General features: G+C 37.2%; 3 long non-coding RNA genes across 4 annotated transcripts; 2 read left to right on the top strand and 1 right to left on the bottom strand.

The window, feature by feature from the left end:
* Nucleotides 1–13,502: 13,502 nt before the first annotated feature.
* LOC139195726 (uncharacterized) lies at nt 13,503–14,309 on the top strand. Its single transcript, XR_011580575.1, has 2 exons — nt 13,503–13,693; nt 14,154–14,309. It is a non-coding gene; the product is annotated as an uncharacterized lncRNA (long non-coding RNA).
* A 79-nt stretch (nt 14,310–14,388) lies between these two features.
* Nucleotides 14,389–14,810, top strand: LOC139195729 (uncharacterized). The gene is made up of 2 exons (XR_011580580.1): nt 14,389–14,524; nt 14,613–14,810. It is a non-coding gene; the product is annotated as an uncharacterized lncRNA (long non-coding RNA).
* Nucleotides 14,811–15,312: 502 nt separating this feature from the next.
* On the bottom strand, nt 15,313–16,824 carry LOC103409224 (uncharacterized). 2 transcript variants are annotated; one of them, XR_011580569.1, is made up of 4 exons: nt 16,570–16,824; nt 16,298–16,476; nt 16,145–16,206; nt 15,313–15,515 (listed from the first exon to the last, which is right to left on the bottom strand). It is a non-coding gene; the product is annotated as an uncharacterized lncRNA (long non-coding RNA). The 2 variants fall into 2 exon arrangements; XR_525109.4 differs by lacking the exon at nt 16,570–16,824 and having other exon boundaries at nt 16,298–16,531.
* Nucleotides 16,825–17,546: the final 722 nt, after the last annotated feature.

Below are 17,546 nucleotides of genomic sequence, written 5' to 3'. Positions count from 1 at the left end.
CATACAGAGTGAGAACGACAAGCAACTCACCCTCAACCTGGATCTAGTCGAGGAACACAGAAATCAGGCTCACCTGAGGAATGTCGCCTACAAGCAGCGCATCTCCAACTACTACGACTCAAGGGTCAAACCTCGCTATTTTAAAGTGGGAGACTGGGTACTGAAGAAAAGATTACTCTGTGAAAGAGTCCCGAGTGAAGGAACACTCAGTCCTAACTGGGACGGATCGTTCGAGGTCGTCGGCATCAGCCGCCCTGGCTCCTACAAGCTCAGAAACTCCGACGGCAAGACCCTTGGCCATCCATGGAATGCTGACCACTTGAAGTACTATTACAAATAGACTCACATTGTACAAGTGTTAAGCTACAGCCGTTCGGCATCCTATGTAACAAAGACCATTTGGTATGAATTCAATAAAGAGGTGATTTAGCCAACTCGGCCATAAACTCTTTTCCATTCTGAGCAATGAAACACTCAAGTGTTGAAGCTTCAACGCAAATGTTTCCAATACAAAACAAAATCTAAGTATGTGTCAACAAGACTATACAAAGGATCTACATCATACATTCCAACACATTCATACATAAACATCATACATTCCAACACATTCATACATAAACATCATACATTCCAACACATCCATACATAAGCCAACTGTGCTTCGAAAAGGTTCAACACACTTTGTGTCATTCGACATTTGCCACAATGTGCCTCGACACCTTGCCCTTATTCTCACCAACTAGGTGATGAAGGAACTCACATTCGTGCCACCAACCAGGTGATGGAATGTACAACGCGTACTTTCCTTCATGCCACCAACCAGGTGATGAAATGTACAACGCGTACTCTCCTTCATGTCACCAACCAGGTGATGAAATGTGATGAAAGGTGATTAAGGAATTCACATTCGTACCACCAACCAAGTGATGAAAGCAACCTACCATTCATTCCATTAACCAGAAGACGAGTAATACAACTTGTACATGTGAACTCCTAGCATTCACAAATAATAAAAAACCATCAAGCTTTACAACTCAACTAGGGGAGCACTTATGTCTAACAAGAGCTATAGTCACCAACAAAGTCTTATTGCAAGCCAACAATGGCTTCAATGCATGGTATACGAAGATCAAGCTTTTCAGCCCTCTTGCATCTGCTTCAGACATTTCTCCTCTGTAACAATGCAAACACTATAACTCATAGAAAGCTTCAAACGCTCTTGATCAAGACTGTTCGAAGCAAATTCAATTTATATGGTTCATCCAAACCTTCGACTACTACAAGATGTGGCTTGCATCACAATCTCTCGCTTAACAGTATGGAAGCAAAATTTGTATACGTTGTCTCTCCCACATTTTCAAATTTCTAGTTTTCCCAAAAAAAAAAAAAAAAAAAAAAAAAAAAGAAAAAAAAAAAAAGAAGGGGAAATTGGAAATTGGGAAATTCAACAAAGCTTCATCAATGGAGGACAAATATCAATCTCAAAAGCTTCGCACTATGTTCATCAAGATAGTGCGAAGCACAATCAATTTATGATGCCAACAAAAGCTTCATCAATGGAGGACAAGTATCAATCTCAAAAGCTTCGCACTATGTTCATCAAGATAGTACGAAGCACAATCAATTTATGATGCCAACAAAAGCTTCATCAATGGAGGACAAGTATCAATCTCAAAAGCTTCGCACTATGTTCATCAAGATAGTGCGAAGCACAATCAATTTATGGTGCCAACAAAAGCTTCATCAATGGAGGACAAATATCAATGTCAAAAGCTTCGCACTATGTTCATCAAGATAGTGCGAAGCACTATCAATTTATGATGCCAACTCAAGCTTCATCAATGGAGGACAAGTATCAATCTCAAAAGCTTCGCACTATGTTCATCAAGATAGTGCGAAGCACATTCAATTTATGGTGCCAACAAAAGCTTCACCTATAAAGCTTCAACACCAAAGCTTCACCTATAAAGCTTCAACACCAAAGCTTCACCTATAAAGCTTCAACACCAAAGCTTCACCTATAAAACTTCAACCCCAAAACTTCACCTACAATACCAAATTTCAACACCAAAACATATAAAAGCTTCACACACTCTTCATCAAGATAGTGCGAACCTACTTCCAGTGGAGCTGAATTTTGGACATCTTATAGTTCTTGAGCAGATGAACAACTTTCACAAAGGAAATTTTTCTATTTGAGCGACGGAAGTTAGAGTGTTGAAGCTCCAAACATGACGGTCAGATTTTTGCGAGCTTCAAAGCTGCTGCGGTGTTTCGAAGATCTGGAAATATTCAACCGTTAGTTTGTTCTGAATTTTTGATATGTTATGGAAGAGATGATGAGGCACAACTTCGATGAAGAAAGTATGTTGATCTGAACAAGAGAAACTGGAGTTTCAAAGCTCACAACAAGTCTGACGGGTTAATAGAAAAATCATGAACAGTTCCTCATCATACCTGAATGTCTGAAGTTGTACTACTCCGATAGATCTCAAATTTGGGTATGTTGTAGTTCCCACGTTAAGGAACAATTTTCATGAAGACAATTTTTCGATTTGAGCTACAGAGGATGATGTTATATTGAAGAGCTACCGCTCCCTCTACTCTGACTCCCTTTGGGCTTGCCATTTTGGGCTACACAAATAATTTTGGGCCCTCGCACAGCTAAACCTAGCTTGAAATATTTTTGGATAAGCCATATATGAAGGTGTGACATCACAACAAGGCTTCGTTACTTTGACAAATTAGTAGCAAGCAAGACACCTCATTCGGCAACTCTCCTCGCCTGAAGACTTGGGGGACTCCCACCATATGCTACTGCACCTTGATACTCGGAAGTCTCACAACCACTCAGTGACTTGGATTTTTCAAGTCTCCAACCGAGAAGTTTTCCTCACTCAGGAAATTAAGGGAACACTACCTCAAACTACATGCTTCACTCACAAAGCTCCAACAATACAAGTTTCAACAAAAGAAAAAATTCAAAGAACTTTCTGAAGAAGGCTTTGGTGTATTTAACACAATATGTTGAAATGAAGCAAAGCTTATTTATTAATACTTCCGATAAGCTACAAATATGTACATGTACATGAGTCAAAATAAACAAACAAGAGGAAGCCTTCATAAAAATTGCTTAGGGGAAGTGTCAGCAGTCGGTAGAGCTCCAGAAAGAGAAAGCACCGGAGGGTGGTTATCCGGAGCCTCAGTACTTGACAAAACCCCAGAAGGAGGAGGCATTGGAGGTTCATCATTTGAAGCTTCGTTACCAGGTACAGCCCCAGAAGACGAAGGCAATAAATGCCTTTGGAACAAACCCACAAACCGCTGATGATCAAGTAAAACCTTACCATCAGATTCCTTCATCTGGTCAAGCTTCCTCTTCATGTTTGTAGCATAGTCATGGGCGAGCCGGTGCAACTGTTTATTCTCATGCTTGAACCCTCTAATCTCCTGTTTGAGACTCATCACTTCAGCAGCCAATGATTCAACTTGGCGGGTTCTAGCAAATAGGCGTTGGGCCATATTAGACACAGAACCTGCACATTGAACACTAAGAGCCAGAGAGTCCTTAACAACCAACTCATCAGACCGTTTGGAAAGTAGTCTATTATCTTTGGGAGTGAGAAGGTTCCTGGCCACCACTGCAGCGGTCATATCATTCTTCATCACAGAATCCCCAACGGTAAGAGGACCAGTAGGGGATATGAAGGATGGGCGCCATATGTTGTCTGGAGAAGGCGTGGCTGTCTCTTCTCCAAGGTTCAAGTCAAAACGACGGTCGGATGGTCCAGACATTTTCAAATGTGTTGAAGAGGGAAGAGGTCAGACAAATCAAGATCTTAGAAGTGCAAGAAGGGAGCTTCTACTGGTAAAGATTCAAGTGTGCTGTGGAACTTAATGCCAGCCTCTATAAAAATCTGCACTCAACGGAGCTTCAGAAATCGAAGAGGCATTTGCTTTCTCAAAAGCTGGGCTGCTCAGAGACCACGAGGGCCGATCTCAGAAATCGAAGAAGCACCTGCTTTTTCAGCCTCGTCAGCACCTGTCACATGCACACTCAGCTTTGCGGAAATTACGGACAATCTGTCGAAGATTTCTGGTGAAGTAGAAAGCACGTGAATCTTACTGTTCAATCACCGCTCTCCACATGCACCATCAACTCCTCGGGTACCACATATAACTTTGTCAAAGATCTCTGACAAAGTTTAGGCACGAGAATTTCGAAGTTCCAGCTACCCTACTATTACCCACAAGGGTAAAGGAATAGCACCACTGCTTGACAACTGGAAAGTCTCTATGTGTGTCGACCTCCGTGTTTTGCGGCAAGACAGGTTGGCAAGAACGTCCAACCTTTACTCACATTCGAGAAAAGACTCCCAACATAATTACTTTCTCAAAAACCGAAGTAGCACCGCTTTCCGAATCTCGAGAATCAGATCCTCGACGGGATTGCTTGTTCGAAAACCGAAGAGGCACAACTCTCAGAACTTCGAGAGCCAGATTTCCTTAGATAAAGCTTGTCTGTAATCTTCACACGTAACATCAGCTTTCCAGATACCACATACCACTTTTTCAAAGTGCTCTGACAAAGTTAAAACACGTGAAGCTGGCAGCTCCCACTACATTGCTGTGACCAAGAAGGGTAAAGGAATAACATTACTACTTGTTATTGGGAAATCCCTATATACATCGACCTCCCTCCTCAACGGACAGGCAAACCTGCAAAAATGATCGACCCTTTCTCGCATTCGAGAAGGCACCCTCAACATAACCTCTCGAAATACTCAGCTTTATTTCCCCCCGATAATACCTCAGCAAATAAGCCACACCAAGAACAAGAGTATCTCATATCATCAGGGTCGAAAGCAAGAGTATCCCATATCATGCTTTCTCCCTGTCTTTGTCTTTGTCCTTGTCCACACCTGCAGGACAAGGAGAAAGAGAGCAGTCAGTCAGAACCTGAAATCAAACCTCCAATCTGGAACTGACTGCCTGAAACCTTTGCCTGGTTGCTTACTTAGCATTGCTCTCGAGTACTCATCCTCAACTGCTGTCAAGGTCACGAATTCCACCGGCAAATACCTCATGACAGTTGATCAGATATTGGCTCTTTACACTGAAGCTGCCAAGCGTGGATGAGTCACTATGAAGGAATGTTCTGAAGGACCATTTAAATGCAAAGGTTGCACACCACTTCTGCCATGCAAAAGATTGAAGCAGAAGGTTCAACGCTGAATGAGAGACAAGGAGAAGGAGAACAATCAACCGGACGCCGAAGTCGAACCTCCTATCCTGGGTTGCTTGCTTGGAAGTTTGACTGCTTACCTTGTCTGTCACCTCTTTCGGCAGATCTCCTAGCTCAGCGACTTGGGGGACTCCTACTATAGGGTTTGTATCGCACTTGACCAAGCCCGAAACTACAAGTAAGCTTCAAGTGAAATTGATACATGACCTTGTGCATCTTCATCGGTTAAAGATACCCTCCATGGATGGAGGAAAAGTACTTCCAGAGAAGATGCCACATCTACATATGAGACAGATAAGGCACGTGAAAATGATACCACACTTCAGTACTTAGAAGTTTCGTGATTACTCAATGACTTGGATCTTGCAAGTTCCCAACCGAGGAGCTTCCCTCACTCGGGAACTTAGGGGAGCACTGTTTATACCATACTTGACCAATCCCGAAACTACTGAGCACCGGTCAACGTTATACCGTCAAGGACCTAGAAGAGCTTCCCTTCAACCAGGAGGCCAATCACAATGCGACACGTGTCGACATCAGAAGCCAATCACAGCTCGACACGTGTCAACATCAGAAGCCAATCACAACACGACACGTGTCGATGTTAGGACAAAACTAGAAACTCTCCTCTATAAATAGGGATCATTCTCCCACAATAATCTCTAATGTCATTTTGTACTAAACTATTCACTAGAACTCACTAAACCAGAGCTTGAACCTATGTATTTGTGTAAACCCTTCACAATTAATGAGAACTCCTCTACTCCGTGGACGTAGCCGATCTGGGTGAACCACGTACATCCTGTGTTTGCTTCTCTGTCTCTATTCATTTACGTACTTATCCTCACTAGTGACCGAAACAACCAAGCGAAGGTCACAAAACCTGACACTTTCTGTTGTACCAAAGTCCTCGTTGATTTTGTGCATCAACAATTATAAACCCTTTAAATAACTTCATTAGTTGGTACAATTAAGGCATTTTGATTGATCTCTTATGTGATCGTCTCAGTTTCGCTATTTAATTAGTCCCTGAAACTTCTTGCATTACATGATGTGCATGGAAAGGTCTAGTAAATAAAGGAAGTTTTAACGAAACATTACAGGTATTGTTTACTTTTAACGAAAAACAACATTTTTATCTTTTCCTGGTACTATTCACTATACTTTTATTTGTCATTTTTCATTAAAACTAAAGTTTTTTATGAATTTTTCATTAGTTTTCCTTTAAACAAAACATTGGGGATCTTTGAAGTAGTACTATGTTTCCAATCAAAATCAAAGTACCGTCCTAATAATTGATGTAATTAGTAAACATTGACACATAAAGTAATGCATTCTTAATTGGAGCTAAAACATTGTCTAGTTTCCATTTTTTTTATAAGTGTATATGTTAGTTTGGTGTATGTCGTTGGCCACTCTGGATTGTTGAATTTAACATTGTTGAATTTAACTGTTAACTTTAATGGTTGAGTATAAATGTATGATATATACTGTTGAATTTAACTGTTGACTTTAATGGTTGAGTAGAAATGTGCGCTGAAAATTTTGAAAGAATTTAACGTGTGTATGTAATCCGCTTTAAAAAATAAAATATACTTTGCATTGTTGTGTAGAGTGGAGTCGGCTGACTCTGGGCTGGTTTGATATTGCTATGCTTTGAAAAAAAGCTGATGTGAGAATAAGCGGTTGTACTGTGAGAATAAGCGGCTGTGAAATAAATCAGCAGAGTGTTTGGTAAATTTTTTTGTAAAAGTGCTTTTGGAAAAAAAAAGCAGTCTAATAGTGGGTCTTTTCATTAAAGAAGCACTGTAGCTCCGTGTGCTTTGAAAAAAAGCCAGTTTTCCAAAGCTACAAATAGCAGTTTCAGCTTTTTCCTTTGATTTCAGCCAAGGAAGAAAATATCGGTAATATCGGAAATATCGGTAGTCCGAAAACAAGGAAATATCGATGGAAATATCGGTAGTCCGAAAACAAGGAAATATCGATGGAAATATTGGGATAATATCGATATCGATAAAAATTACATGGAAACCACGGAAATTGTAAGAAAAACTTGAAAATTTTTAATGAAACTTTGTAGGATGTTTATTTAGTCAATTATCTATTAGTTTATCACAAAAAATTGGAAGGAAATGCATTGCATGATGGATTTAACTGATTTAAGTTGATTATATAGCGAGCTGGCAAACATTGTGAGTGTAGAAAATATGTAGTAATTAATGAAAGAAGTTTAAACACACCATAATCATTTATATATAATTAATTAGTACAATATTTGGAGGTTTTATTTAGGATATTAAAAAAAAAAAAGGGAAGTGAATAAAATGATGAAGAATAATGTGCCGAATTTGACACTTTAAATTTCTTACACATAAGAATAAGACTAAACTTTAATTTGGATACCGATTATGTTTTTTCAAGTTTATATAAAGTAAAAGAATTGAATTTTGGAAGCCAGTAGTGTGTCAATTGAATTTTGGCCGGCGTGCAAGGTATCAATCTCTTCGTCTCGTCGAGTAGTACAACTTTCCTTTTTGTTTCACTCAATTTCGTTGAGTATTGAAAAAGTTATACTCATTTGAATCTTACCTAGTTTCCGGCAACCTCAGTGGCTTTCGAGGCAATTTCCGGCCAAACCACAACTAGTCAGATGTCGTGTGAGGTACCATTCTCTTCGTCGCTTCGAGGGTTACAACTTTCCTTTTTGTTTCACTCAATTTCGTTGCGTATTGAAAAAGTTATACTCATTTGAATCTTACCCAATTTCCGGCGACCTCAGTGGATTTCGAGGAAATTTCCGGCCAAACCAAGGAAATTTGGCCGGCGTGCAAGGTATCAATCTCTTCGTCTCGTCGAGTAGTACAACTTTTCTTTTTGTTTCACTCAATTTCGTTGAGTATTAAAAAAGTTATACTCATTTGAATCTTACCCAGTTTCCAGCGATCTCAGTGACGTTCGAGGCATTTTCCGGCCAAACCACGACGATTCAGACGTCATGTGAGGTATCATTCTCTTCGTCTCTTCGAGGGCTACAACTTTCGTTTTTATCTTGCTCGATTTCGTTGAGTTTTGACAAAGTTATGGCCGTTTAAAGTGAGTGTAAATTTTCGGCCGAAATTCTGATTTTCTCTTATTGGGAGAGTCCCACACCCATGTTTGCTCACTGCCCTTGCAATTTGTCCTATAAAACCCACATTCCCCTGCTGAGTAAGCCATATCTTGTTCGCCCTTTGGGCTATTATCAAGTGAAGTATGTGTTGAGTTTCCTCAACATATTTAAGTATTTTTTAGTATTATGTAGTGATATTATCGATAATTTTGAAAATATCGTGATATTATTGATATTATCGATAATATCCTGATATTTTGACGAAAATCATTTAGATAGTTAAAAAAATATTGGATCTTCAAAAAAACTATTTCGCCGATATTATTGATTTTTTTCTTCTATGATTTCAGCTTATTCTCACAGCAGTTTTCAAAATAAGCCATTTTTTTCAGTAAATCTTCACAATTTTTTTTCATGGGTGTTTTTTTTTAAGCACCTCACTCCCAAACTAGGTTTTTGTTCTGCACGAGCACCAGGAAGCTTCCACGCATCGGAGGAGCTGCATCCATTCTTAATTTCACCTTTCTTTCTTTTAAGTCCTCAACTAGATATCATATATTATAACATTTTCTTCCGTTCGAACGCACATGGTTTCTGCAAGGAAAGTGCTTGAGCAATTTTATCTTTATATTTTTTATGTTTTTTTTTGGTCTAATCTCTAGTGATTTTTTTGGGTCGTCGTTTGTGAGTATATTTTATTGAAAGATGCCTTACAAAAATTGATGTGGACAAAATTTTCTTTTAATTAAGCATATTTAAAAGAAAATTTTAAAGCAGTAAGCATTATTAATTATCAAATATTTTTTAAGTATGTGAAAGTGGCTAATCCTTGTCTCTCCAAAATTTCAATTTTTGCCCTCCCTGGACGTTTGAAACTTTGTGCATATACCTCCCCCTAATAAGGACTAAATTCTGATTTAGTCTCAGGTGCAAATGTAGTTAAGATTCTTTTTCTGCTATTTGATCTAAAGACATAGAGATATGGAGTTGATTGGGTTCATTCAAGTTTTCAACATCATCGTGATCGTGATCGTGACTAGGGATGGACAACGGTTATATCGGACGGGTAACTGCGGCTATTTATCCATTATTGTTTATGTTCATATCTTTATAATCGTTTATCCGTTGGGTAATTGCATAAACAGTTATATCCATACTCATAACCATTTATAAACGATTAACCATACTCATAATCGTGATTACCCAAACTCATGGTATTTTGCCAATCCCTATGAATCGGACTCTGTGGTACGTGTGCGGCAGATTATTAACATTTTCTTCTTCGTATTCTGCGGCTTATTCTGCTGGTTTCTAATTGGTTAGTTTGGGTGGCAAGCTGGTAAATTTTGATCAGCTGATAGATACAAACCGCATGACTGACTATTTACAAGCACCTCACGTGGAAATCTCATGCTAAACCTATACTTTCCTATATACATATATCTATAAGAAACGCAAAAAATCTTTTTAGTAATCATAGTAAATACATTTTAAAGTACGTGTCATCACCGCTATATTGGTACGGAAGTTATTCTTATATGAATAACATGATTAGTTACCTCCACATAAGTTTTTCTTGCTTGCTTTCACGCTAAGTTTTGGGCTCTCTTATGACCTTCCGATAGTCACAGAAAGATAGATTTCAAATCTTAGGCAATCTCCAATAGTGAAAGACATAATTTTTTTAGTGCGAAACTGACTTGATTTTAGTTTTAGGAATTATAAAAAAGGTACTTGATTGAAAGTGCTTGGAAATTTCTCGAAAGAAATTGGTCACTAACTAGAAATGTTAAATTTTTTTTACGTAAAACGTGTAAATACGTCAATTGAATGAGAAATAGATTCCTTTAAAACAGTCTATGTGATCCGCTTTAAAAATTCATGTATACTTTTCATTGTTGTATAGAGTGAAGGAGCCGGCTGACTATGTCCTCCACTAGCACTGGGAAACTTCCTCGCATCAGGAGGAGCTGCATTCATTCTTAGTTTCACCTTTCTTTCTTTAAGTCCTCAACTAGAGATATAATAACCTTTTCTTCCGTTTGAACGCACATGGTTTCTGCAAGGAAAGTGCTTGAGCAATTTCGTCTTTATATTTTTTTTGTTTTTTTTTGTCTAATCTCTGGTGATTTTTTTCTCGGTCGTTGTTTGTGCGTATTTGTATTTTAGGGACCTTTAATGAAAAGCTCCTAGTACTGTTCACTTTAAAGAAAAATCACATTTTTACACTAAAAAGTCAATCATGATATTATTCATTTTACCATTTATTTTGTCTTTATCGTTAAAATTTAAAGTTCTCAAACTCTTTTCATTAATTTTCCAATATATGAGAATTTTAATGAAAAACTCTTATCCAATGTATTTGGACCAATTTTTCTTTTAATTTTAATGAAAATTTTAAAGTAAGTAGCATTATTAACTATCAAATATTTTTGAAGTATGTGAAAGTAACTAATCCTTGTCTCTCCAAATTTTCAATTTTTGTCCTCCCTGAACGTTTGAAACTTTTTGTGCATATATCCATCCCTAAGACCATCTTCAATCTTTGTGTTAAAACCTAAAATTTTTAGCTCAGAAAATTTAAGTTTTAACCTAAAAATAGTTTTTTTACTCAAACCCTTATGGATTAAAATTTTAGCCCTATATTAGTAAATAATGAATTTAGGCTAATTTTTTTAAAAGAAAAAATTATGTAGACTATCCTAATTTAATTTTATGAACATTTTAACCTAAAAATATTTAGATTCTGACAAATATTGAAAAAATCACTTCTGACACCATGAAACTCGTGAAACACTATGAAAAAAAAATATGAAACACATAAAAGAATTTCTTCTTAATTTACTTTAGCCGTTGGATTTAAATTTGGACCGTTAGATTTTTTTTACCGTTGGATTTCATCAAATAAGATTTTTACAATTGGATTCAATGAATTTATAAATATAAAACTAAAAAATATATATACATATATGGTGGACCAGCCTCACTAATCCTGAGGAAATCCCTTTTGAATATAAACCCTTTAAATAACTTCATTAGTTGGTACAATTAAGGCATTTTGATTTATCCCTTTTGAGCCTCATTTTCGCCATTTAATTAGTCTCTGAAACTTCTTGTATTGCATGATGTGCATGGAAAGGTCTCTTCAATAAAAGATTAGGGATCCTTGAAGTAGTACTAAGTTTTGGATCAAAATCAAAGAACCGGGCCTAGTAATTGATGTAATTGATAAACATAATGTAATGTGAATATTACCATAATGTAATGCATTCTTAATTGGAGCTACAACCTTGTCTAGTTTCTATTTTTTTGTAATTGTATATGTTAGTTCGGCGTATGTCGCTAGCCATTCTGCATTCAAGTGTTCAACTCCGTTGTAGGAGCTTCTTTTGTCCTCAGTTGTAGCAAATGTCTCGACCACCGAGACGAATTTCTCGAATTTTATAAAGGTACATGTCAATTTATGTGCTCCTCACTATCTTTTAAGGAAAATTAATGAAAAATGTTTGAAATTTTTGAGTTTTAATGAAAGGGACAAAATAAAGGGTAAAATGAATAGTACCAGGATTGACTTTTTGGTGTAAAAATGTGATTTTTCATTAAAGTGAACAGTATTGGGAGTTTTTTGTTATTCCCTATTTTTTAATATAAATAATTTCACCTTCTTATTTGCAAATGCTAAGAACAATTGCTTACGTGTAAACTGTAAGTTATGAGTACGAACATAACTTGTAATTGGAAATTTAGAGTTACAACATGGATATTAAATTTGAGCAATATTCCAGTGGTATGTGTGATGAAATGGATTTTTTTTCATGGAAAAGAGTTTCCAAGGAAGCCAATATAACTGTGTCAATGGTGGGACATATCATCTTTACAATGACTGTGGTAAAAGTTAATGTTAAAGGTTTCTTGACAGGAGATGTCAAAAGATAAATGTTATACGCTAATTTGATGGTTGATATGGTAATGTCAGATTTTTTTCTTTTTTTAACCAATATGTTTTTTTTTTTGTTATAAATGATATTTGTAGGACTCATTTTTAAAAGAAATCAATTAAAATAAATTTTCAAGATCTATAATTTGTGCATTAATATGATCCACACAATAAAATAATTAAAAATTATTTGACATCACATTTTCTCATATGTCAAATTTGACTCATATCTCAATCTACATAGGATTGACATATTGGTTGAAGCTTGTTCTTACTTTCAAATTTGATTACATAGTATTCCACTTAGGATTTGACATCTCCAACCAATCAAATTTGAAGATAAGAACAAGCTCCAACCAATATGTCGATCTTATGTGGATTGACATATGTCAAATTTGACATATGAGAAAATGTGATGTCAAATAATTTTTAATTATTTTATAGTGTGAGTTCCATTAATGCACCAATTATAGATTTTGAAAATTTATTTTAATTGATTTCTTTTTAAAATGAGTCATATATATATCATTTATAACAAAAACAAAAAAAACATATCAGTTGGAAAAAGAAAGAAAAAATATAACATTGCCACGTCAGCCATTAAATTAACATTTAACATTTATCTTTTGACATCTCCTTTGAAGATGTTCTTATGTGCTTGTGCGGCTATCTTGTGTACATCAATACACCAAATTGTATACATCACTCAAATTTCACCATCATTCCAACTACATTTAGTAACAAAAAATTTATGTGCAAAGTAAACAGAATCTCCATCTATGTTATCGATGGCATATTGCCACTCAGTTCCACAGATAAGAGAAAATTTTTAGTGTGCCGAAAACATATCGTGGTACACTATGTGCCGTTCCGATCAAGATGGACTATATTTAATAAGTTACTATTAAAACAAGGAAATTAGGGTATTATTTTATATTAATATGAATATTACTTAATTATTTTGGCAGACATTTATCCATTAGTTGGTGGTGATTTGACTGAACAGTTGTGGTAGTGCATACGGCGCTTCCCCAACGCCCACTTCCGCCGCCATTTATGTCCCCTGGCCTCTCCTCCTCCTCCGTCTTCATCACCGCCGGGAAAAACCCTCCTCCTATTCTCTCCCACATCAAACACCCAAACCAGAACAATCAACACCAAAAATGCCAGTGCTGGGTACACGTCAAACACTAGAAGAACTATTAAACCCACTCAAAACCAACAAACCCAGCAACAAAAACAACAAAACGATGACGATGTCGATGACAGAGCAGAAGAACAAGAAAAAGGGGAAGATGAAAACAGAGCACAAGGCCGTGGCCGAGGGAATTGGACGATAGTGCTGTCGTCGAGCTTGGTGGGTCTGCTCACCGGAATCGGCGTCGTCCTCTTCAACTACTCTGTGTGTTTGATTTTTACCCATTACTCAAATGTCCATTTTTGCTTTTCTTGCTTGCTTGTTTGCAAAGTTTTGAGCTTTTATCTGAAATTTTACAGAAATTGTAAATGTTCATGAGATGCATTAGCATTGTAGTCTGCTAGTGATCTTTACGTGTTTTTGTCATTCGTTGTGAGGATGTTAAATTAAAGCATTGGCTCACATAGGAATGTGTGTTGTCCATCTGTTTGAGTTGAGTGCTGCAACATGTGAGGGGCACGTGAGGTTATGAAAAACTGTACCGCATCGGAAAGTGTTAAGGAACCTTGCATAGACTTACAAGGAGTCAGGCTACTCTCCAATTTCCAATTTGGGGCGGAACCTCAGGTTCCGTCACTCATTACCTATTTTTGCTTTGCTTTTTTCTTGCTTGCTTATACATAAAGTTTTGAGCTTTTTCTGAGATTTTGATATGAATGGGAAGGTTCATGAGATACATGATGTGTTCTGGGGTGGGATGCCGCAACGGGGAGCTTCGTTGCAATAATAAACTTGCTTCAAGATGCTCTCGAGGATGGTTCACAAGATAAAAATGGCAATGAGCAGGGAGGAGAAAAAGGAGAGAATTTATTAGTGAAAATGGGAATGCCTGTTTGGGTTTTTGATGGTCTCAAGGCTGCAGCACGTCCTTTTTCAAGGCAATTGCTACTTGTGTCACACTTGGGACTGGGAACTCGTTAGGTCCCGAAGGTCCTAGCGTTGAGATTGGAACTTCTGTAGCCAAGGGTATTGGTGCTGTGTTTGATAAAAGTTCACAAAGAAGGCTCACTCATGTGGCTGCTGGAATTGCTTCTGGTTGGTATTCAGTTTCGTGTATATCTGTGCTGCCATTATCAATGCATGTTTACCCTCATTGTAATTGTTGTTGTTCTGTTTTGACAAGGTTTAATGCTGCTGTTTCCGGTTGTTTCTTTGCCGTAGAGTCAGTCCTATGGCCATCACCACCTGATTCCTCATCCATTTCACTTGTGAATACCACTTCTATGGTCATACTTAGTGCTGTGATAGCTTCTGTAGTTTCAGAAGTTGGTCTTGGTTCTGAACCAGCCTTTAAGGTCTCATACTATGACTTCTGCTCACCTACTCGTACGCCATCATTTATCTGTCGATTCTTGAAAACGATACATATAAAAACCTGGATTAGTTGCAAATGCTAATTAACTATTTTTTATTAGGGCCAATTTATGTGCTCTTAACTACCTTTTGGTATGAATAGTTGCACCTTCTTATATGCAAATGCTAAGAACAGTTGTTCACGTGCACGTAAACTGTAAGTTATTAATACATAGATATTGAAGTTGAGCATGAATCCGGTGGTATGTGTGATGGAATGGATTTTTCATGGAAAAGAGTTTCCAAGGGAAGCCAAGATAACCATGGCAAATGTGTATCTTCACGTGTTCTTTACACATCTAAGCTATTATTAGCAAAAAGACCCACGTGAAGCTGCGGGTGTTTAAAATATTGTGAAAATATACAATAGAAAACAGAGGTTATAGAAGTTAGATTTTATAGCTAAGTTCTTTGTTATCAAAAGATTGGGTGCTCACTGTTCAAAAGATAATTTCAATATGGACAAAGTCTAACGTCTGAAATCAATCAAATTAAAAGGGTCTCTCAAGCGTAGGCGCAGTACTGCTGTGTTTGTCTAGAACACCATATAAACAAAGTTTATATTCTTATAATCATATATACCTGCATGGTACCAATATATGTAAGCATGCTGAGATTAATAAAGATCCTCAGTTCATTACTCCGAGCATACGAAATCAGGTCTGTAACAAACCTCAGACGGAAGGAGAACTTGTCATAAATTATTTCGTTGAAACTTGTGACAGCAATGCATAAAGAGCGCTTTAATCAACAAAGTATCTGCAGAAGCTCAGCATAAAACACGATGGGGATTGAAGTAGAGCAACTTTTTGTAATATCAAGGTTTAATCCGATGCCATACATACCATACACCCACACTAATACAAAGAGAGTGCTTTATATATATCCTCTCAAAATTACCTCAATATACCCCTTAATTTAAAACAGAGTGAATTGCACTATATGCAATTGAAAAATAAAGAAAAATTAGCAAGTCAAACAAAGAAAAGATGGATTCAAGCTGTCCACCATAACACATAATACGAATTACTGATGTATATGAGCATATCAGTTTAAGACAGTCACTATCGCATACATTTAAATTGATATTTCACAGACATGATCTTTATAAAACGAATATGTGTTCAAGTAGCAAAGGAGCAATCCATAGTTTAATGTTTCATAAGAAACCCATGACTATGTATGATCATAGTTGGTTTCGTATGCCATGCAGCAGTCAAGGTGTTTGTTACCAATTTTGCGGTTCCATTGGGAAGTATTTGTATATTGAAATATAAAAAGCTAGGTATACAGACTCTATACCTCTCCCAAAGCATGCTTGGAATGCAACTGATGAAGAAAAGTGCCACTCTCTACCTATCGTCCTGCAATAATCAACAAATTGAAACTCAAAACCAAAGCCTGTCGTATCAGTGGTTCAATTAACAAATGGTTGTGTGTTAGTTGGAACAGTACATTTCTCATTGATGACCCCCAACGACTACTCCACGTTTGCCTCTGCATACTCTTCCTCCGCTGCTGCTGCTCTTTTCCTTCCATGAAAACAACTACTCCTCTCCTCCTTTGGTTCAAGCCTCGAGTGGCCTATTACCACCTAATTTGACAGAACCTGGCCGGAATTGAGCTCGCCGCCTCTGTAAATTCGTCGGAAAACGCACCATTTAGGATTTGAACTGAAAATCGTAAATTTGAGGCAGATCTTCAGATGCAATAGGTGTAGAATGTGCCTGAGCTTATGAGGAGTTGGCTAAGACCAACCTCGAGACTGGCCGTCGCCGAAATCGTAGAAGTCGTCAACGGCCTATTGAACCATCAGAGAGAAGGCAGTGGCGAGTGAGTTCTAGATAGAGAAAGTGGCTCGGAGGAGGAGAGGTGAGAAGGAGTTTTAGAGGGTGGGTATTTTAGAGAGAGAGAGAATGAGAGAAGCCAGAGACTCTCTGGCGGAGAGCATCGAGCTAGAGGAAAGAGAGAACGGATAAAGAAGAGAAAGAAATTAAAAAAATATACAGCAGGGACACAATAGGAATTAGCATTAAAGTGCGAGGGCAAATAAGGGAGAACACTATAAAACGACCGGTGTTTTAGTTCATTTTCCCTTTTAGTATATATATAATTAATAAAAAGTTTATTTGGCAAATCATTCTGCACATTAAGTGTTAAACGTATATATAAATAATCATGACCATATCAAAAGACAAATAAATAAATAATGACATATCTGTCTTAAGTCTTCTCTACTATTTCAAACTTTAAAGGACTACACTTTGTAGAGCTTGATTCTTTTTTATTTTTGGACCCTACCGGATGACTTTTGTGAGGTTTAACATTAGGTTCAAGAATTGAGGGAATAGAAGTATCAAGAAATTCACAAAGTTGCCTTTTGGTATCCTCTTTTTGAGTAAGAGGCAACTTTTCAGGCTTATCTTTAAACTTCAATAGAAGGATATCCACACATGTCCACACATGTCATTCGAAAGTTCATGGTTATGTAACAAACTTTTTATCTCTAGTTTCCAAAATTCTTCACATTTCTTTTGACGCCTCCTGACTTCGAATGGACAATTTACAAGCCGAGATCTTGAGTTTCTCTTTCTTTCATCTAGTGAATTTTTAGAGACTCAATAATACCCACGTCTATCGCAACCAATAACAACATATGTATTTGTCTTAGATCTTTTAATAACGGTCGCAAACTTTTGCATTA

The sequence above is a fragment of the Malus domestica genome, chromosome 05 (assembly GCF_042453785.1).
Source record: "Malus domestica chromosome 05, GDT2T_hap1".
In the NCBI taxonomy this organism is placed as follows: Eukaryota; Viridiplantae; Streptophyta; class Magnoliopsida; order Rosales; family Rosaceae; genus Malus; species Malus domestica.
This window is presented reverse-complemented; position numbering and strand designations above follow the sequence as displayed.